Source organism: Semicossyphus pulcher, unplaced genomic scaffold, assembly GCF_022749685.1.
Source record: "Semicossyphus pulcher isolate SPU_LCO1_2020_fin unplaced genomic scaffold, fSemPul1.0.p SCAF_2, whole genome shotgun sequence".
Taxonomy (NCBI): domain Eukaryota; kingdom Metazoa; phylum Chordata; class Actinopteri; order Labriformes; family Labridae; genus Semicossyphus; species Semicossyphus pulcher.
Window position 1 is genome coordinate 28,186,937 of NW_027211693.1, and position 24,073 is coordinate 28,211,009.

General features: G+C 43.0%; 1 pseudogene; it reads left to right on the forward strand.

Moving 5' to 3' along the window:
- The first annotated feature begins 2,750 nt into the window (after positions 1-2,750).
- Positions 2,751-24,073, forward strand: part of LOC138598709 (pro-neuregulin-2, membrane-bound isoform-like) — a 54,895-nt pseudogene continuing 33,572 nt past the window's right edge.

Consider the following 24,073-nt stretch of genomic DNA (forward strand, 5'->3'; position numbering starts at 1 on the left):
GTCAGATTGCGTTTTTTGGCTTTGCCCATGTGTTGAATATAACCCTAGTTTTGCTGATTTTACTCCACATGTATGCTTGATCTGACTGATGAGCCAGTAAAAGCAGGAGTATTTAACTTGGAAGAAGAAATGTGGGACTATACAATTTAAACAAGCCCATTCATCTCTGTATATCAGAGCCACGTGGAGCAGACGTTGGCATAAAAACAAATGGGATTTGAGTTTACCGCCTGTGATGTTGAATATGGGGTAAATAGGAATACAAAGAGGAGTGTTCGGACATATTCTGCTTAAACAAAAATGCTGCTGTGTCACCAAGACGAATTTGTTTTAGCACCACATATAGAGAGTATAATGAGAGGCCATTCCAAGTGACCTCATCAAGAACCTGCTGAAATGCCCTTGCAAATGCCTAAAAAAACAGCCCCTCTGATAATTCCCACCGGTTCAGCACAAGTATCAGGGGCATCATGGGGGCAGTTCAAGGCAGTCCTCTGCGTCAGTAGGCAGGGATCCATTTTTACAGCCCTTTGCTTTGTCAACAAATGATTTGCTTTCAAGGCTAATTTTGAAAATATTTTGTGCAAGGCCGTCAAAAAGGGTCTCCAATGAATAGATTGGTGATCTAATGAATAAAGCAGAGACAGAGTGGTGAATGGGTGGGCTTTGGGCAGAGAGAGGAAGATTTGGGGGTTGGTCAGTGGACAGATCACAGACTCTGAAGGGCTGCATTGCACGCCTGAAGTGCTGTGTTGAAGCAATCCCAGTAATGTAGAACCTCCAACAATTGCCTAGATGAAAAAATAAACCTGCATGTTTGATATTATAAAGCACCACGGACAGCACCCAGTTGTAAAATAGTATTTTTACTACCTCCTAAAAGAGGATAACTCTTTGGATCTTATGTTAACATATTAAAGTGAAGACGGATACATGCAGTGAGGAGATAGACCGTCATTGCAGCAATCTGGCTGTGGCCTTCAGTCTGTATGAAGTTTCATGTGATTGGCCTGCTGGGACATGGCAGTAAACCTGTCAAACCTTTCAGCACCATGGACAGCGACCGGTCCCTAACGTGACCCTGCTGATGTTGAAATGTGTGGATGAGGCCATGATGAAGGTGCATACTGTGATGAAATGGCCTCTCATGCATTTTTCTTTATCATCTAAGTCATGTATAGTTTAAAAAAACGGCCCACTTGTCCCCTATTTGACATTATATTTTATCCCTTTCTCAGCATGACAATGAAACGCTTCCTGACCTCTAGCGAAGGGCGCAGAGCTCCTGACAGGGAGGGAAAAGCAAATCTTATGAATGGCTTGATTGATTGATACAGAGATGGAGGTAGGGACTGGTGTGCTGTGGTGGGAGGAGGGGATACTTGTGGTCATCAGAAAAAGCATGAGCATATTGTGCAAAGCTCTCGTTTCATTGGTGGAGATCTACTCAGTGAAAAAAAGTGATTTATTAGCTGTAACTGAGCAGGATTGGCAAAATAATTGGGTACGTCTTTCCAGCATAATACCCACAGGTTGGGGTAACTGATGCTCCCACGTGTTGCCGTACAGTCCTTATTGTATCCAAAAGCAATATTAGTGAAGTGTAACAAATACAAGTGGGTAATGTCAGGGTATGGGTGTGCTCTTCTACAGTGTGCTGAGAGCAAAAAGCTAAAGTGTCGAAACTTCCAGCTCGCCTCGCCACACTAAGGAATCCATTGAGAGAAATTCGCAGCGTTAGTCATCGCAACAACTATCCGCAGTGTGTGTAGTAGTCGCTTGTAGCCCCCCTTGCACCTCTTGCACTGGAGATCCACGGTGGGCGCCGTGCAGGGCTTTGCTACAGACGCACTCTGTGCTGGGTGTCTGTGCACTGCGTGTGTGATTTCTCTTGCACCCACCCGCAGAGGTTTTACACAGTCGACCGGCATGGTCACATGCTGGTTGGGTCGGTGGCGGTGTGCCGGTGGGTGCCCGGGTCATTAGGGTGTTTGCGCAGGACGTGGCGAGCCGACGCCAATGACCGGGCAGGTGATGTTTGCTCACGTAAGCCGCTCGCGTTTGATGAGGGGCGCAGGGGACGCGGCTGGAGGGTGCGCGCTACTGTTGCATCGCCTCACTGGATAACCGCTGCTATCTCATCCTGTCCGTCTGTTCCTCCCCGGTTTTCTGTTCTCTTTTTTATTTTGCTTCCCAACAAACGGATTTGCAGGAGCGGGACTCTTTTGACGATCGAAATAAGTGGATAAAGGACCCGACCTTGCGTGTGCGTGTGCGTGGAGTGCGTATCGTTTCTTGTGATACCCCTGTACGCGCAAACTGCTTTTTTCCCTTCCACAGAGGCAATGCGCCCACCCATGCGATGCTAGCCTATTAGCTAGAGAGAGAGGAAGAGAGAGAGAGAGATAGGTTTCAGAGCTGGATTCGAGGGGAGGCTAATTTACGAGTCTTGTTTTGCCTTTCAGGAAAAGAGGAGATAAGAGGGGGAGGGTGGTTGGTGAAGGAGAATGCAGCAATCACATTTTTAAGCATGCAGAAGCGGGCCGTTTCCGGTTCTTAGGCTGGTGTGTCCCCCCATCCGAGGCCAGCAGCCGTATGGGGAAAGCAGCGGCAGACACAGATGGCATGGACACTTCCACAAGGTCTGCCGCTCTGCCCTGCCTGCTCTGCCGGAGCCCGTTCGCCGCCGTCTCTCTCTTCCAGCTCGCTCCGCCGCCCAGCAGCACTGCAGCACAGCACAGGCTGACGGCATGAGGCTTGATCCAGTGCATTTCTCCATGCTGGTCATCGGGGTCTCCTTCGCCTGTTACGCCCCGAGTCTCAACTCCCTCCAGGACCAGGCGTACCGATCAGCCGTGGTCATCGAGGGCGAGGTGCGCTCCTCCCCGGAGAACGTCTCCTCCCGGGAGCCCTACAGTGTGAATGTCAAAGTGCTGGACGTGTGGCCCGTCAACAGCGGCGGCCTCGAGAGGGAGCAGCTCGTGACCGTCGGGGACTTCGGCTCCGAGGCCCCGTGCACCACGGTGGAGAAGGACCACAGATATATCTTTTTCATGGACCCGACCGCCGAGCCCTTGGTATTCAAGGCATCTTACGCCCCTGTTGACACTAGCGAGCCGGAGCTGAAGAAGGATGTAGAGAGAGTGTTGTGCGAGGACTGCGGTAAGTTTAAGGCTTTTCCGTTATACCTGCCATACACTCTCACTGCACTATAAGGGCCACTGAAGCTGCCATGGTGATGTAAGGAGACAGTCACCGCTCTCTAGCTGCGCGTGCGCGTGTGTAGTCTATACAATGTTTCAGCGTGCATTAACACATGCATGCGCTCCAGCCGATTGACACTTCAATCCTCCATAACCCGGTCACCCATAATGCAATAAGAAGCTGGCAGAGTGTGCATGTGTGAATTCTCGTGTGTGTGAGTGCTGGTGATGGAGAGACAGAGACTGTTTTAATATTTTAATCAAACAGCAGGTTCCTCCTGATGATTTGACAAGAACTGGTGATGAATTGATCATGAAATAAGATCTTGACCATCACATATTTACAGTGAAGTAACCTGCATGTGGAACACACAGGCAAAGCCAGTGGCAGCAGCTCCTGTGTGTGTGTGTGTGTGTGTGTGTGTGTGTCAGAGAGAGAGAGAGAGGCAGAGCATGAGAAAGGAATCAGGGACAGCAACCTGGTCTTGAGGTAACCTCCTTTCCAAACTTTGTAGCCTTCTACAGCCAGTGCAACATGTCAAATCTGTGGCTGTTTTGCATGAGAATTGGTGGAAGATTCAGCTTGGGTTGACTGCAGTGACAGTCTGTGGATAGTGCTAACAGTCATAATCTGCTAACCTGTTGCAAGTTTTCAATATGGAGATCTAAAATTGAAACCGTCTTCCTCGCAAAACAGCTAAAAACTCCTGTAGCACTAAGCCGCTCTTTAAATAACACGTTTGTGAGAATTAGCAAAAACTGTGCAGCAGCCGGGCAGGATTGCAAGAATCTCTGTTTCGTTGTCCTCGCCAGAATTGCTTTTTATAGATGATCAATCTGAACATCTGAACAAATAAGACTGCTGCGGTAGTCTCAAGATGGGAGTTGTGCACCTTCCCTCTTTTCTTTCTCACATTTCCTCCCTTGGTTTCTCTCTGACGGGGTTAAAAAAGATCAAGCTTGACCCCTTTTCTCACCACCGATAAAAGAAACGGTTCAGAGTCAGCGTAAGCTGCCGGGCTCACACAAAGCTCTTAGAAAGTATGATAAACATGGATTGTTTATTAATTGCTACTTGCAAAGGTGTCGTACTTTTACTTAGATTTCCGTGAAGTCTGCCCCTAAATTTTTGTCCTTATATGATCCTTCCCATCTCTGTCCTCAGGAGGTGATTTGTAACTGCTTTTAACTAAATTCAACCTCAACAAGCACCTGCTTGTTTGTACAAATTGTGAATTGTAAACCTGAATGGAGAAGTACACTGGCAGAAGTACCAACTTACCCTACTGCACAAAAGAGCAGGGAATAAAATATTAAATGTGGAAGTGAAAAACATTTCTTCCATACAAGAGCATTTTTGTAAGATGGATGTAAGGACTAAAGCTTTGGAACAACGTGATTATAACAAGACACATTTTCCATCTTTATGTTGTTAAAATCAACGTCGTCTCGATGCGAACGTCCAGTGTCTATAGTGTAGAAAGTAACTCAGATGTCTCAACAAAGAGTTCACCCAACGTTTGAGCAACGCAATGTTCTATTTTTACCTCCGTGACATGCTAAAAATATCAAGTCATTTATTTATGACAGTGCTGTTGCATTATGGCTTCTGTCTGAAACACATTTTCCAGGCAGGGAGAAGCTCAGGAGAGGAGATACCCACTTATGAGCTGATTCACCCCGTACACACACACACACACACACACACACACAAATGCACTAAAAGCCAGATTTACAGGGAGACACAACATAATCAGACTCTGCAGATTGTGCGGCGATACTATAGATGCTCTTTGTAACCAGTTTCCTCTGAATTTCCACGGCGTCATGAGAACACTGATGTTTGTTACGATCGCATCATCTGTGTGTTTTCCAGGATTTAGTGGATTTATACCGATCTTTACACCAATCTGTTAAATGTGTGACCAAAAACAGCCGCGACGCTAAGGGAACACTTCAAACTAACATGTCTTATTTGAGCCTGGTAGTCTTGAATGCTTTATGAAAATATTTGCTTTAAGTTCTTCAGATGATTCTGCATTGTTGCAGTTAAATGAGGACACAGTATAACAGCACTGTTTTAACAGTATGTTAAACTGTCTTTGCAGCACAAATGCAGCTCAATGTGTTTACTTACATCTCAACAATCTCAAACTTTCAATGAAATATTACGAAATAATTCCCACTTTGTAAATTGACTACAACTGATTATTGGCCAGGTCTCAAAGCTGCTGTAGCAAACTCACCGGCTGCGCTGCCACTTTTCATTGGGTGGATGCAGTATTGTCAGGGTAAGCCAGTGAATGAGCTACGGCCGAGCAGGACTCCTGGCCAGCGAGCCGGCTGGAGATGTCCATTAGAGGAGACAGAAGTTACTGCAGCTTAAAGATAGGTTGTGGTAAGGGGCGTGTCGGCAGACACACACCCTCAGCACAACCAATCCAGAACTAAAAGCCTCAACAGAGCTGGCCAACCACAGCCAAACACCCACTTCTGTCCTCACCCCTTCTAACTTCTGTTGAAACACTTACAGCATAATGATGCTCTGGCTCCAGTTACCAATATCTGGTTCAGCTTTTGGACTGTAAAAATATGTGTTTGGGTTGGGCAGGTTGTGACAAGCTGAACATTTCAGAGACAATTTAGACAGTTTTGTGTTTACACTGTTGGTCTGACAAGGGAAGCAGCTTCCGAGCAACGTTCTGAGAGTGTTACGTGCGATGTTCTGGTAATGTTTTGAGCGGGACGTTTTTATTTGGTTCCCAGAATATTCCTTATAATAGCAGGAGAACGTTCTCTGAAAACATGTTCAGAAAGCTGCAGTGAGAATGTTCAAATCACATTTCAGGAAGGTTTTATAAATCATGTTCTGATAGTTCAGGCCGTACCAACATCCGGAAAAGCTCCTCAGCATGTTGCAGTGAGCATGTTCTACCTTTGTTTTGATGTAACATCGAGCAAATGTTTTATAAAAGGCGTTCCGACATCCCAGGCCTCAATAACATCCTGAACATATCTTCAGAGTGTTGACGTTAAAGTTTTTAAGTTTTAACGTTACAAGAACTTTATATGAAATGATAAACATCCTTAAAACGTTCTTTGGATATCAGATTAAAACGTTTCCTTTCAAACGTAATTAGAACTTGTCGGTAATGTTAGCCAGTGTGATGGGGACGCTCCCTGCTAGCTGGGATAGGAAACCTTATATTCCAGTTCTCAGTCTACTTCATGGCATATAAATATATTGATGAAAACCTTAAAGTGAGCATTCCTACAATACTGCATTACCATTTATTGTGATTATGGTAAAACATCACAACTTTGCTTACACGATTCAATTAGTCAGTTTTACTTTATTGCTTCAAAATGTGAGCAGGACACTGAAAACAGTAAAAACATGTAAACATTGAAGGAGTGCTCCATCATAGCTACATTGTTTAGTATGTATGCTGTTTCATGACTACCTGCAACATTATATTTTGGGGCTACATGAATATGAAGACGCCACATGATTAGCTAATTAAAACGTCTGGTTGTTGCGTTACCGTCACATGGTTTGATTCAGACTTTCTGCCGGGGAGTGTTGACATTTACAGCGAGCTACAGTAGTGCAGCGTTTGAAGCTCCGACCCCTCGCAGTGTGAGAAGTTATGAGACCGTAAATCAATTTGGCACTGTAAAAAATAAAAGAACACCTTTCCAGAAGCAGAGCCACTGTTGATTAAATTGTGAGAGCAGTCAGGGAGAAGTGGGGTTTACCCAAACGACTGACCACAGCACAGAAACTAGCTTGATGAGGAAAACTTGCATCAGATCGAGCAACAAACGGCCTCACTAATAATCAAGGCTACAGAGGCTGAGTAAATATGTGACCTAGGTGTTGCATGGACAACATAAAGACACATGCATGTCTCCACTGACCTCAAATGGCCTTAACCTCCTTTTCCTCACTACTCCTTTTCTGCTGAAGTCAGTGGAAACACCAAAGTACGTGATGGGCTCATACTCCTCTTTTAAAAAGTACAAAACAAATCCCATCTTACATCCCAGGCAGTCTGAAGCGTAATGTAGGTCTTCTCTGATCGTTGCTGTTGGCATGCCTTTGAGAGACATTGACAGTTTCTTCCTAAAATAGCTTTATCTGATGCCCAAACATTCTCCTGTCACTGATGCTGTATCTAGTGCTGCATACCTCAAATCTCACGCGCTGGCTCTCTCCCCTCTTTCTGTCTCCGTCTTCATGCTGTAGCTGACTGTAGCTGGAGTGTGTGGTTCAGCTTCTGCCTGCCCTCCTGTCAGTCAGCCGCACAGAGGAGGAGAGGAAGAGAGAGAGAAAGGAGGGGAAGAGAGGAGAGGGAGAGATCTTTAGCTTTGAGATTACAAATAGATGCCGCAATCATGCATACTGTAAAACTTCTAATAATAGCCACTGCCTTTTTTTCTCCTTAATTAGAGCAAGAACACCAAATTCAGAGCTGGATTTACTGTACATATAATGTCTAAAATGTATTTACTGCTATTCTGCATTATACAACCATGGTTTAAGTAATGGTTTACTTCTCACTATTACAGGAAAAAATTAACATTTTGGGATGTATGCACATTAGAAATTATGAATTGGAGGATTGATATCAATTGTATGCCTTAGCCCTGATTAGAGGCAACCTAATCATGTAGGGCAGTTAGATCAAATCATAAAAATACGCCTGTACCATCTCCCATGAAGCTCGCTAACTGACGGACTTTGTCTTTTATTTAACTAATAAAAAGAGAAGATACAGAAGACAACACTATGTGGCTGAACGGGGAGTTGGATTAGCAACCGTGCTTTGGTCCTCTGAAGATATTTTGTCAACAACACATTCAAACTGGGCCCCTCCTCCTGGGCTCTTCGTCACTAGAAGCTCACTCTCACTATCTCACACGCCCACCCCGCCGAGTTAATACCGACAGAATCACGTATACCGTTGCGCTAGCATTCTAAGCGCCGGTTACTTTTGCGCTAGCATGCTAACCGCCTGTTAGCTTTGCGCTAGCATGCTAACCGCCGATTAGCTTGTCATATTGTCATACCCGGTCTGAGGCACTTACCTGCCCAACAGAAAAAGGCCAACTCTGCATCGCTCTTTCCCCTGAATGGGGCCCAGTTGCTAATTTGAACCACTCTCACACTCACCTATACGCTGTGATTGGCTCAGGGAACCACAACAGCACTCCTCCTGAAAACGTCCCATGCAGAGCAAAATAACAGAATAGATGCAGAGGGAGGGGTCTCACAAGGGTCTGCACACACACTCACCAACACACATGTATAGAGGCCCATAAGTGAGGATTTATATTATATTTGTATAAGTCTATATTTTATTTTTCTATATTTATTATACATTTAAGTTTGGTAACTTTTTTGCTTTTTCAGAGATCAAAACCAACACCTGTTCTCTGACAACCAGAGCGACAGCTGGAGCTGTTATACAGTACTGGGTGAATGAGTTATCCATCCAGAAGTAGGTTCTGCTCATGTACAGATTAAACACACTAATTAATAAATCAGAGTCACTGTCTTATCATGAGCTACCACATCATGGCCTCTGCTCTGTTCTTACTGTAACACACAAACATGAGAGTGGTATCAATCATGAAATGTCACGCTTTAAAAGAAAAGTAAAGTATGTTTGCCTTCGTATCTTCCTTTTCTCCTTTAAAGTAACCATTTAGAACAAGGTGTGTATGATCTCAGATTGCTCACAACTCTCAAGTGATAAACCAAACTGACAGTTACGATTTTTTTAGGCTTGCAATATATCTATATGTATATAAGTGTGAGTTCATGCTGAATATGTTATGTGTAAGTGTTAATCAATGTGTGTACAAAGTGTCAGTGCAGATTAAACTAGAGAATAAGTTAAATCAGTGCAGATGATTTCCTCTTTACCTCCACATGAGAATGTTGACAGCCTGACCTCTGCAGAGACTGTTTGCATGTATGTCTATGCCTTATCAGCAGCTGTATCTTTTTCTCCGGGCTAACCTGCACCGCTGTCTCGCAGCTTAGACTCACATCAGTGCGTTCAGCAGCTGGAGGGAAGAACCACTGTTGCATTGATCTCCAAATCCCAGTATTAGGAGATTTTTACTCTGGGGCAGCATGTCAAAACAATCCTTGCAACAGGAAACACATCCAAGGCCACACCCTTGAACAACTTGTGAAACCAATCCCGGTGAATTGAAGCTCTTTCTTTCTTGGTGCTAACACCTTTAAGTCTATTAGCCAGAGATGAGAGAGCAGAGCTTGTGTCGTGAATTTGAGGCTCCTTGGTGCACATGAACACGCTTACACCGCTGCTTGTGCTGGGAACCATACTTTGTGATTCTTTAATCAACAGGCATCATCTAAAGACAGAGTGAACGCAGTGAAAACTAATGTTCATACTATATGTTAATATAAATGCATCTACGAATCAGTTAATAGACGAGACCGTGTGCGCGTGTGTGTTAATGTGTGTGTGTTGCGAGAGGTCTCACTTGTCTGTCTCATCCGTTTCCCCTCTTTGTTGCATTATCTGTGTCTATTTCAGACATCCTCTGTGTGTCTCCTTCTCTTCTGTCTCTCTCACTGTCCTTGTCTCAACAGAGCATTATACCTCCGCAAACACACGCGCACACACACATAGAGAGAGAGAGCTATGCCAGTTAGCTGTTGCTGTTGCTGCTGTGCTGCAGATGCCCCAGTGTGCTGTCATTAGCAGGGAGATCTGGGGCTGCTATAAATTATGCACACTGAATAACAGAAGGCTGAGGAGGCTGAGGTTTTCTCCCCTCTGTTGCCTGTGTGTGTGTGTGTGTGTGTGTGTGTGTGTATATATATATATATATGTGTGTGTGTGTGTGTGTGTGAGTGACTGTGTATAGAGAGGGGATGTATAGAACCTGTTTTGCTTGTTTATGTCTTCTGGCATTATTCTGACATTATACTGATCAACTAGTTGCATTAGTTTACTTCTCTGTGGCTCAGCAAACTCACGTCTGCCTTACTTATGAGCATGTCCTTCAGTTGTGAAGCCTGTGTGGTACAGTGCATGTGTGTGTGTGTGTGTCCTTGCCTATGAATAATGTATCAGCGCTCACCTTTTCCAGCAGTCAGCCTTAGTAAAAAACTCTGACACATGCCTCTTAAAGGGACCAGCACAGCAGCACATGGCTCAGTTTGTGAATGAGAGTGGTCTTTGTGTGACCCCGCTAACACCCAAGAACACACATGCAGATGTACAGCACACACCAACCACACGCGAATGTGGCTGTGGCTGCACACACTTCCCACTGCACCAGCAGAGTGCCAGTTTCAGATGGGGTGGTTTGGCACATGCTCTCTCTGTTTTTCTGTCCGTATTATTTTGCCACAAAAAGGGATAAGACATCAAATTCAAAATTAAATGATTAGAAATATTTATGCCAAGAACTTGTCTCTTGGTATTCCAGATAATACACTTAAAGTGACATGTTTTGATAAATCGGAGGCGTCCTACTCCTTTCTTGGAAAGCCGTTGCAACCGTTGGCATTCTTCTCCTTAAGTAGTCCTGCTGTGCATGACTGTAAGCGTTTGGCATGGAGTCAGTAAAGGCCTGATATTAATAAAGTTATAAAATGGCATTTTCAATTGTCACTCATTGTGACATTTCATTAGCAAGATATGCTGTCTCTAAAGCTGTTTTTCCACTGGTCAAAAACGCGCTAAGACCCACTTACATCCAGCTTTTTTGGATAGGAAAGGCTATAATCAGCATTCAGACCCGGGTCAAATGACTCTGCAGTAGTCGGCTCTGATCGGCATTGATGGGAACACAAAAACTCTCGTCGACATGCTAATCTCCGCCCCCTCTCCGGCATGATGCTATGCTCCGTCTGCGACTCCTCCTCAGCTACAAATTCCGCCCGTCTCCGTCCGAGCAGCGCTTGAACATCGTTGCAAATTTGTCGGCGCCGAGTTTGATACACAGACTGAATGAGTAATAGATACAATAAAGACCTAACCACCGTAACAACTTCACTGTTTACTAACCCTGTTGCTGGCGCGATTGTGTCGTCAGACGGTGACGCAGCAGAAAAGAGACCGAAAGGAGTATACTTCACTGGCAATGGGAATGGAGACAATCGGCATTTATAAGCAGGTCTCCAGGGTCTAAAAAACCTTCGTCAACACATTAAATTTAAGTGGCAAAGGGGTATAAGAAGGCTGGATAGGCACAGTTAACACCTTCCCCTCAGATACTCAGTTGCAAAAGCGACCCTTCAGTCCTCTTGACAGAACTCTAACTGAGGGGCATTCTACTAGGGGCTCATGAGTGTCCCAACACTGGCCTGGCACCTCTCCTCTTGGGCATCAACATGCTAAATTTAGGCGGGAAAGAGGTAAAAGATCCAAGGTGTTTTATCAGAGGTGATGCTCAGTACAACACAGATGCAGCTCTTGTCCACTTTCAAGCGAACAGGAAGAAGAGCATCTCTGAAACTGTGCATATATGCTCTGCAGGAAAAGTGTTAAAGCATTCCTTCGGTTCTGTATCAGGCTGTGTGCAGCTCAGAGAGGTGGGCTATCTTTATCTCTCTCTTTGTTGTGGTGATCTTTGATGGTGGCAGGTGGAGTATGTTCATCTGTCTTCCATCGTCTCCCCTCTGCCTCTCTAGATGTTGTCTTGGAACTATTATAGGCCTGTGGTACATCATGTCTATATTTTATGTTTGCCTGCATCTTTTTATGCCTCTGTAACTTTGACCACACAGAAATAGCACTTTTTTTGAGTAGTGGACGTTTACTTCTTTTTAAAGAACGTTCTTCTATTTAATTGAAAAGAATTTGGCAGTACCTTTTATGAATCTTATGAAACGCTATTTTAGCTTTCCTTGTCAGCTTGCTTGATATGTTGAAGTTTGTTGTTTTGGCCAGTGATGCTACAATTCCAACAACTCCCAGGATGGATTTTGTGTCTGATTTATACCTGCAACAAGGGGGAGTGCTGTAGATGTGGAGCTGCGCTGTCGCTGTATCACCAACATCTGCTTTATGAGTGCAGCATCAAAGATAACTTTCTTGTTGTATGTTCGGCTCCGCAGTAAAACAAAAAGCAGTCCCCTAATTAGTCATCAGCAAGACAAATTACTTCTGTAAACCTATGGCTGGTTTAGTTTGTATTTTCCTTATTTTCAACTAATTCACAGGAACAGACTTTCAGTTATTGATGCAGCGGGAAGAGTATGCACGACACACTTTATGTCCTTATTCATGCTTGGAAAAGAAAAAAAACTGATGTTTTATAATTTCTATAGCCAATCCACATTTGAAGCCAAATAGGAAAAACAATATCCATATGAAGGAGTATATTTAAAGCTGCTGTTGACTCTGTCCAAAACATACAAGCTTATGTTTGGAATAAAACACAAGTTACTTGTGCCCTAATGGTAAGGATAAGCGCTCAGTGAAGAAGCACCTCCCTTTGTGCCCTAATCCCAACACTTATAATTAACCTACCACATGACTCTTACTTGTCACTGCAACCCAAGCAGCATTGCCACTGCCAGCCGACCCAGGCTCCGTCATGTGATCTCCAGGTATTGACAACGCCGAATCCGATACTACAATAATGTTTTAAAACACAAAAGAGAAACATACAGAGAGAAGACTTTGTAGAGAGGGTGTGTTAGAAAGAAGACGGGGAAGGCAGAGCCAGGGTGAGGTGCCCTGTTCAATGCTAGCACTCACCCCCGCCGAACCCCTCTCTTCCCTGACTTTCATGAGGGAAGAAGAGAAGAGAGAGCAAGGGAGATGGGGGTGAAGGTTAGGGTAACTCTAACCCCAAGCCGATACTACCTACCCTACCACATGGCTTCTAATGGCCCCCACATCTCACACTTGTAGTTAGATAGGCAGCTCATCACCAGGGTTATCTGTCTGCGTCTTCATGGGTTATTAAAATATAATGTGATGTATCATGTTTCGAATAGATGCGACTCCTGTTCGTCTCACATGTCTGTCTGATGAGCCTCACCTGTCTGTCTCATTCTCTGCCAAGCTTTTATTTATCTCCTAACTTGTTGATACATGTATGACAAATTGACCAGAGATTTCAACAAAATAAAAAAGCTAAAGAGAAAATCTTGAAAAATTGTTAATTCTGCATAAAATAATCCTTCCTTGGATTATTATCCGATAATCCGTAATTCGTACCACAACGGGGAAATTTACAGTGTTACAGCAGCAAAGTGGAACACAAGTAAAAAAGTGTATCCTAAAACAAGACTAGGTCAAAACCTAGTATGTGGCTGACCGCATCAGGACAGTGGGCAATGTGTCACAAGGACTGTCCTTGTGAGGACGATGAAAATATGTTTGAAAGCAGGTGCGCGCTGCGGACGTAGGTGAGGACAGCGGACGAGCAGCGTAGGAGCAGCCCCGCCTACTCCCCGAGCAAAGTATCCAGAGCCGTATAGACAGAGAGTCGCGTCAGTGGAGGTCCAATATGCTCCATGATCTGCCATTGCGATATCGCAACTCTCTCTCTCTACGGCTCTGAAAGTACCGTCACTCAGTCAGTCATTCAGTCAGTTACTTAGTCAGTCCTGTGTGTAGGGCTGACCCCGGCGGTCAGCCAAAAATATATACAGAACTAATAAGATAAGTAAAGAAGTATTGCACATGTTAAGAAGTGAGATGAAGTGAAGTGATATTGCACATTAATAAATAAAGGTAAGTATTGCACATGTAGATTATTGGGAGTTACAGCACTCTTAACAGGAGTGTTACGACTGCAACAGGCTGCCACTCGTGCATAGACCGGAATAAATTGAGTTGTGGATATAACACAAACATGCAGCACTCTTACCACTGGACGCCGTGCCCCTGCTTTTCCATACATTCATTCATGTTATTTTCTGCCTTTAAATTGACATGGTCAGTTGTGTTTAGTAGCTCATCTTATTTGCTGATGGCACACAGGCTGCGGCAGTCACAGCACCCCAAGCACTGATGGATGCCATAAATCGTCTCTAAACACTTCACAATTTTCCTTCACTTCCTGTGGCTGTCTATACACAGCCCAACTATTCCTACAGAAGATGTAGGTTTTTAAAAACTGTATTTATAATTTTTTTTAAGGAGATTTGGGCATTAGGTGTCTTCATCTGTTTTCAGAGATGTCGTCCTTCTTCTAACTGGTCCAGGATGTCAGTGCCTTCATTAACCTCATCCACTAAGGTCTAATGTCCGTCCTTATTAGTGTCATCCATTTAGCCGCCTTGTGTCACCTGGGCACCACTGCATACATTTCAGCTTTAAATATTAGCATGTGCCTGCTCACTTTGACTTAATTGATGATTAGTATTTATGAGGAGTCATCACAATGTTATGTGTAATTATAATCATGTTTTAAAATAGAGGTGTAAGGGCTGCGTTAGCGCATCATCCGTTCTCTTGTTCCCTACATGGCTCTGACTTTTATAAATAATTTCTAAAAAGCAGCTTGTTTTAATTTTTTTTACAAAAGCTAAAAATTGTATTCGCCTATTTTTCTTAACAGTCAAATAATGTCTTTCTTCTTTAGCAAATTTTAGACCAGATCTAGATTTGTTTGTGAAAATATATCTTGTCAGCCTAAACCACATCCCTCTATTTTTATATTCCAAACATTCACTGTGTGTCAAAATAACCAAACTGACATACAAACAGTCTCACCAGCAGCAGTAAATGAGCATTCCAAGCAGTGAAAGTTGGACTCATTCAAAATACATCTTTAGTCGCTCTTGTCTCTTTGATATAAAGCATCACAGGCTGACTGGCTGATAAAGGAGCACGCAGTGATAAGTTTATGGAGGTTACGTTACAGGGTTTCTGGGAAATCAACTTCAAATGTAAAAAAACCCCGCTTCCTCTCAATGCTATATGGCGCTGCCAACCGGCAAAGTTGCCAAGTACAGATTTAATCCTCAATAAACCATTGTCAGTGCAGTGTGCATTTTAGTGGATATGGAAATCCAGTGGGACTTCGATACAGCAGTGCCAGACAAACAAAGAGCTAAGAGAGACAGTAACATTTCTTTTTACACATCTTAAATGTAATTTATTTAATTCTTACAGAAGTAATAGAGAAATTTCTGCCTCAGTAAGAAGAAAGAAAAATAGTGTGTCAGGCTTAATAGCACTTACAGTGTACTAAGTATTTACATTCAGGTGAGCCTTTTATGTTGCACTGCTTACTGTTTTCTGTGTCTAGTCAACATTTTGCTAAGCAATCATGCATTAACAGAAAATACAGTCAAAAAGGGTATACATGTCTTGTGCTGTAACTCTTAGATGCAAAGCTGGCACACATACTTTGCAAAAAAATGTCATTCCTAAAATTTCCCCTTTGATGTCAGATAGTAAAATCTTTACTCCATGGAGGACCATCAAGCTCAGCCAATCAGTTTTGAGAATAGTGTCCATATAATGAAGTTTAGATATTAGAGAATATGTATGGTACATTGTTGTCTGTACTAATTTCAATAGTATCTTACCAGCGTAACTTGCAACTTGCACTTGATTTTGTACATATAGCAGAGCTCGAAAGACACAACTTTGTTTTCATAGTTAGGCAGGATCTTGAATATTAATGACATATCTTCTGTAGGTTACAAAACCCTGTATCAGCCCAGCCATCACTGAGACACACTTGACAAACTTGAGGATGTGTTTTTAACCTGTCTTGTCTTGACTGTTCATTGCTCAGTTGGACAGATATTGATGGCGCTGCTCCTGAGATCTCAGCATCTTAAACAAATTCTGTAGATCAAGGCCAATGGGAAATTAGTGCATGCTCAGTTTTCAGGATCAGTTTTCAAACCAATTGTGGAGGTTTGATCAGTACATAGAAAAGGCTCCTCTATGTTGTGCAGCAACTGTAATTAGTGTAAACCAGAAGTATGATAAGTTGTCCCAAGAGATACATGCTGTAATCTCGTTTCTTAAGGAGCTGATACACGTATCAACTTTTACATCAACATCAACAGACAACGTCAATGTTCAATGCTGACTGTACACTTTGATTTGAAAAAGGTCAACCTCCTCTGTTCTGGAAATGTCAGATATCGGCAACGACCTCTTTTGGTCAACATACAGAATTAGATCACAGCCCAGATTTTGGGTCATGTGATCTCTCTGGCCTAAAAAAAAAATTCTGAACAATGGCGGCCATCGAAGCACAGTGCACCGAGGAGAAGGAACTTATCCTGATAGAACATTACTCTGGTGATTGAATGTGTGGAGAACATGTGTCAGGTACATATAATCGAATATAAACTAAAAACACTCTTGAGATGGTTTATTGCCGTGAAATGCCTCATTGAGCAGATTTGTATTAGATCGTTTGAGCTAGCTTGAATTGCGGTCGTACTAGGGGTTGCTATGGTAACGCCGTAGTTGTGACTGGTACGGAGGAGTGCAGAGAGCCTTGTGTCTCATCATGTTGCTTGTTGTTGTTGATGTTTGGTTCTTGCCCTTTTTCCCCATAATGAATAATCTGTATTTTGTTTTGACCATTAAAATGTGTAAACAGTTCACTGATATCCTAAAAGTTGTCAGCAGGTCTCTGATATTAAGGTTAAGCTGAAATTAAGAGCGTGTCAACATTAATGCTAGAAAAAAATGGGACCAAGGACAGAACCCTGTGGTACACCACAAGCAATCAATCTCACCGTATTTAAATGGTCTCTGAAAGGGACATTGGGACATCTTTCTCCTGGAGGACCTTTTGCTCCTCATGAAGGAAAGATGTGATCAATGTTTCAATCCTCTTATCAGGAGAGTTGTGTCCGTAAGTCCTCTTTACAGGCCTGCAGTTAATGGTGTGTGTGCATGTTGAGGGAGGACGGTTGACGGGTGCGATGAGAGGTGAGAAATGCTGGGGTGAGGGGTGGAGGATAAGAGAAAGAGGAGGGACAGGCACGGGAGCAGGATGGATGAAAACGAGACAGGAGGTTGAGGTGAGAAGGGAGGGAAGATAGATGGATTGGAAAAAGACAGAGGTGAGAGAGGAGAGAAAGAATAGAAAGTGTTAGGGGGGTGGAGGGTGGTGGGCAGGAAAAGAGAGGGATAGAAAAGAGATGGATTGAGGACAGGTGGGGCAGAGAATGACTTGCGCATGACTCCCAGCCCCCAGAAAGAAAAAGAGGAGAAGGAGGTGGGACAGACAGAGAGAATAGCTTTTCCCCACCGTTCTGCCCGCAAGCCCTTCATTAACTATTCATTATCAACTATGCACATCCTCCCTATCTATCTATCTATCTATCTATCTATCTATCTATCTATCTATCTATCTATCACTTAACCACATACATTTCTCTCTTTGTGCATGTGCTTTGCTGTATGTGTGTGTGTGTCTTTAAAACACCTGACTTTATTTCAATCTGAGGGGTGTAATAAAATAAAAATAGATCGCATTGTAACCAATTGAAATATAAAATGTGGATGTGACAGGCACACACACACACACACACACACACACACACACATGCATGGACGGGTTGCCCAGAGCTTGGTATTGCTGCTGTGCAGAGGTTAGCTGGGTGATGCTGCATGAAGGCCTGTTGAGGCTGCTATCGTTCAACAACCAATACTTATTTCTCACCCTTTCTCCCTTTGCCTCCCTCTTTCGTTCAGTCTGACTGTCTCTCACTGCAACTCTTTTTTCATTCTGTTTCTCCCCTTTCTTTCTGCCTTACACCCTCTCTCTTCCTCTATCTCCTGCTCCCTCCCTGGTTTCCATGGTGACAGCTGTGCGCTGCAGAAATCACACTGATCAGAGAGTGAGATAGAAGGAGCCTCTCTCTTTTATACATGAGCACACTTGCAGGCACGCTCACACACACATACACACACACACACACACACACACACACACACACACACTCAATGCCACAAACATGCACATGCCGGTTTGCAGATTCTTCCTTTACACGCATACATACACACATATAATTTCCTCTCCTCATGTCTTTGTACATTTTATGAATGTACTATACTTCTCTCACTGTCTCACTACGCTGTCAGCTGGCTCACAGGCACCAGCAGAGACGCACGTTCAAACCATGTGTGCAGGCATGTTGCTGACCATGTTTTCTCGGGGTGCCATACCGGTCTGCTAACACGCCCAATTGGTTTGGCTTTCATATCACTCCCTGTTATTGGATCATGCTTAGCAAGAAATTAGATCAATTTTTGTTGATGCCTGCTTTGCTGGATAGAGAGAGAGAGAGAGCGAGGAGGAGGAGGAGGAGGAGGAGGAGGAGAGGGAGGAGAGGAGGGAGGGAGCATCAGCTGACCTTGAAAGAAAGACCTCTTGATGGACGGCTGATGGGAGCGCTGGTCACGTGTGATTGGCTAGTGGAGCAGGGCTGGTCACAGGCTATTGGCCAGACGCTGCTGTCCATTTGTGGCTCCCCTACCACCCACCCAGCACCCCCACCTCTCTGAGCTCTCACTGAGGAATTCTCCCATCACTCAGTGATACAGAAGGCTTGGATCAGCAACTTACAGTGCGCACACACACTCACACACATACACTGCAATTCAATACACATTTACGCACGCAGACATTTACTGGCATCTGTCAGACAGTGAAACGGTCACGTGTATATCCGTGTATCTCACATGTTCTCATGTAGGAACTCTCCGGCACACACGTTAACACACGCACACGCGTTCACGATGCTGTGGAAAACCTCTGTGTGTGAACTGCAGCTGCAGAATTAGACTTGTTATGGCTTGCTTGGTGCCTGTGGTGTGTGGGATGTGTGAATCTACTCTAATTGTGTTCATGCAAATGCACTTCAGAGTCTCTCTCTCCCTCGCTCACTCATTTTATCCATAACGGAAAATTGTTGTGCAGGCTTTTGGTTTTGTAGTGTCTGCAGGAGAAAAAAAAAAAGTCGTATGATTTTCCAAATGAAGTCAAATCGGTACATCGGCCTGTTTTGTGTTTTATTAACGCCAGGGCATTTTCGCGTTTTTATATAATGAAGAAAGTCTGTTTATGTTTCATACACTCTAATTATCTGCCCTGTAGTGGGGTCCTTGTGCTTCCCATGTACTTTTGCTAATTAATGCAGTGAGGCGAGATGGAAATATCACCTAAATTACTTATTTAAAACATCATCTGTCCAACACCCTAATGTACTCGAGGTGCTAATGTGTTTCTGGCATGGAGAGGGGGATTTTAAGCCACGATGAAGAACCCTGAGTTCTACCTTCCTCTGTGTCAGTGTTTTGGTTCTGAAACACGAAGCAGCAAAAGTAGCACGCTGCTGGTTGTTTATGTGTTTTACAGCCGATAACACCCATAAATAACTGCAATGAAAGGACAAATAATTTACCTGTCAGGCATAAATGAATTTCCACATCTTAAATAAGATCAGTGAAGATCTTTATTGATCATATATCTCAGTTCAGTATCATTCTGATGTCTGATTAAAACGCACAATTACACAGGAACATTAATTTCCAACATTATTGCTCCTTTTTACTTTGATCAATTTCACATTATCCATTATTTTGAAACTCAAAGGGATGTTTAAATACCTTAATTGAGTCGAGGTTTTATGTCAGATATTAAAAATGAGTTAAAATTGAAGTGGGAATTTCCAGTGATTCAATCAATCCGACACCGTCACATCCATGTAATGCGGATGTCACATCCATGAAGGGTAATTTCCTTCTGGTTTTCAGCGAACATTCCCAGGATGAAAAAAAAATTCCATGTTGCCTGAGGAGATGGTCCCAGTGAGGGATGAGCTCAGTGGTAACCAGATTCATTTGGCTGACTTTCACCCCTCATTTCCACCTTCAAAAAAAGCTGGACAGTTAGCACAGCTGCTGCAGTCGTATCCGTCTCCAAAACAAGTCAGATATCTGTGCCGGCAGGGTAAAATGTTTTTCTCTGTTGTAATGCAAATCATTTTGTTTCAAGGATTATCTTAACACCTAATTAGACCAACCCATTTACAGCAGGTACAACAGAGCTAAATTTGATTAAGTAATAAAGCTTTCACTTATTATTTAGCTTCCTGTTTGTGTTTGCTTGAGGAAGCTCTGTTGTTGGCCAAAACATTGCTGATAAATTGAAGGTGAGCTGTGACTTCAGAGGAAAGGCTCTTCTTGTAAGAGTTTGCTAATGTTTTAACTACACAAAACATAAACAATACATTTCACGTTTCAGTTAGCTCATGTTGTACTGACATTGAACCAACATACAGGAAGAAATATGAGGTAAAGAAAAACAGTCCACTGCTCACTCTTAACTGAAAAGTCTATCTGCTGTTTGTACTCATTCTCTCTTGAGTGTTTTCATTAGCGATGTTTTCCATTAAAGGAAGCATCATGTCCTTGTGCTCAGTGAGGTGATAGGGAGGTATTTATGTTGTGACTAGTTATGACGTTGACATCCCATATTGGTGTTTACGTTCTGAATCAATTAAGAGGTTTGGTCTCTAAAACACTTTGCTTACCTTAAAGTTATAATCTCAAAGATCTCAGTTTCGTTCTCTTTGGCGGCACCTGTGGTGATAAATGATAATTGCGGAAGCACACTTCACAGATATCCAGACAGTGTTGCATGTGTGACGTCCACGGTTGGCTCCTGGTTGTAACTCTTGATTTTCCTTGCTGATGGTTGCTTCCCTTCTAGACTGTTTGCCTTCATCTGAGCGTCGAGTTTGTTTCTTTTTCTTTGGATCTTCACTTATTTTTGAAGTTGTATCTGTAGTCATCCATCTTTTCTTTGTTTGTTCAGCCATAGTAGATTACTGTTTACTCGCAACCTGAGCAAACACGTAGCTCCACCTACAATCTCTGGCAGACCAACCACTGCTGGCTGATGGAAAACGCGTCACTAACTGGGCGCTGCTTGTTATTTTTTATGCACGTATCGCACCCGACCCACAGTCTGTAATACTGCAAATGCAAAGGCTTTCGTCAATCACCATTGTGTTACCTCATTCAGCAATAGATAGAGACTTAACAGACATTTATTTCAATGAAAATCTTTGAGATTATCACTTTAAAGAGGAAAACTTTGTTTTAGGTTGAATATAGAGTCAAATATTTATGTATTTATATATGTGGGGTCAGCCCTACACATGGGTCTGTATGTGACTGACTGAGTAACTGACTGACTGTCCTCACCTACGTCCGCAGCGCGCACCTGCTTTCAAACACGTTGTCATCGGCCTCATAAGGACAGTCCTTGTAACACATTGGCCACAGAAGCGCACATTGACCTGATGCGATCAGCCACATACAAGATTTTGACCTCAGTTTAACCTCTAGGAAATGTTTTGTTGCAAGAATGAGCGCTGACGGGAAAACAATTCAAAAATGTTGCCAAAAAATAGAACATTTCGCAATTTTGCAGATATTTTTATTTATAATGTTTCTTCATTACTTCTATAAAATGTAATTTCTATTAGATGAATGTGCTTCATGGCAAAATGTACATACCACGGTAACATGTTAAATTATATGTAGCGTGTTAAACAGAGTTTCATAGCACGATGTGTCAACAGTTTAGTATTTTCTATCATTTGGCAACAAATAACAGTAACAATTTTCTTTCTCTAAAATTGAAAACATGTTGCTGTTGTGCTCATATTATCTTCATGACTACGACTCCCACCGCTCTAAAAACCTGCAGCACAGCACAGGCTGTTCGAGCGTTTGGTTGGGAATCGTCAAGAGCGATTCCTGTCATAAAGACTCATTTTATTCCTTCAGAGTGGGCATCTGGCAGCGCTCCGGCCACACAAAGAGAACGTCTCTGAGAAAGAGGAGCTGTGCTGTGATCCTGCAAATGTGATTGAATTGACCACTTGAGGTAGCTGGGAAGGATTGATTAATAGATTGACTGACGGCTTGACTGTTATTTAAGCGTAGATGTATGGACACACTGGCTGTCGTCTCTTTCTCCTCCTGCTTGTATTAACCTCCTACTTGTATGTGTGATTTGCCAAGCTGTAGAGAAATATTCCACATTGCAGAGACCTATATTTCATTTTAACACCTCACTCTCTGTCTCCCACACATATTTTAAATGAACTCCCTGCTTTCGGAGAAGTCACAACCGTCATGTCTGTCTGGTTTTAACTGGTTTCTGATTTATCATTTTTCTTGTGCTACAGTGAAACAATACAAACATGCTAACTGTCGTTTATCTGTAACTATGTAGCGCCTCATCCAGAATTTGAAACGATTGCCGTTTTTGCTGAAGTGTTTTCTGTAATGGAAGATAAACCAGTACCTTTGGAAGACTTTTCATGTCTGCATTTGGCTCTGCTGTGATATTTTTTTCACTAGTTTCTCTCTTTGTTTGGTGGCATTTCTCGTTAATTTGCTGTTGATTATTTTTAATGTATTTACTGACTGTGAAGTACTTAGTAAGTTGCTTTTGAAAAGTGCAATATAAACAAAGATTATTTTTCTCAGAGGTATTTTGTCATTGTGAGTCTAAATGTCAAATCAGCAGAGCTGGAGCTGGCCTAAAGTCGCCCCTCCCACCATGAAAACTCATCTGCTTTCCACACATGAAGCATTGTTATTAGATTACAGTTCCCATGGTTTCCTTATTGTCTCCTGCAAAATATCCAGAGCAAAATGCTTGATGAAAACAGCAACAAAGCTGCTTCTTTCCCTGTAAACAACTATTTTTCATGACCGAGCAAAGAGACCAAACAAGTGAGTTATGACTTCATGCATTCTGTCAAATAATAAAGCATGCTGGGAAGTCATCCTTGTATTGAATGTGAGCAACACACAGGATGTTTGTACTGTCCTTAGACGGCCCGACTCGTTGGATTTACTATTAACATGACCTGCCATAAGTAGAGCGTTTATTGTGTGAATTTTCAGGGGTCTCCTGTAGCAGTTACCTGCTGGTGGCAGATTCCAGAAATAAAAAAACGCAGTATAAGGATCGCGTAATCCGCCAAAGATTTTTTACGACATGCTGTGCAGCAGCACCTGACGACAAAGTGCAGCTCTTCTAAACGGCAACACTCGGAGGCGGCTGGAAAAGCCAGGCCCTTACAGAGAGGCAAGGGAAGCAATTTACTTTAAATATGGGGTAATGGTGCACCATTTTTAGACAGTCACTCATGGAAGGTATTCATGGTGTACTTGGCTGTCAACATGCAAATAGCTGCACAAGAAATGAAAAAAAAAGGGAGAAAGAGAAGTTCAAATCCTGGCTTTTCAGTGAGCGTGTTCAATCCTTGGTTTTGGAAAGCTCCCCCTACTCCCATGTAGGAAAAGGTTGAGGGAGGAGGTTTCTGAGGGGATCATCTGACCAGCAGCTCTGATAAAATCTGATGATTTTTTTAATAGATATATTTTGGGGCTTTTTGCCTTTTTTAGACAGAATAGTTGAAGATAGACAGGAAATGGGGAGGAGAGAATGTGGGATGACATGCACCAGGAGTTGAGCCTGCAATCAGTGCGACGACAATCTCGGATCCCATCGGCTGTAGTCTGAGACGGTATATCCTCTGGTGACACCGGTGAACGTGCCAGGCGGTAAGCCATAATCGACTTCCCGTCAAGACTTCCTTTTCCGCGTGCTGCATTGTTACAGAAATAGAAAATGTTTTCTTGTGGTTTACTTGTTATTAACGGGTCTTACCTTTGCTGAAATGTAAAAAATAAGTCGGATCGATCTGATGCATTCGAGGAAGTCGGGAAATCTGAACGCTGAACGGCATTCGTGACACAGCGTCAAGGGAATTCATCTCAAGTTAAATTTTAGATCTAGAACAGATTGTTAGCTGTTAGCATGCAGATGTCTGTTTATAGAGATTAATA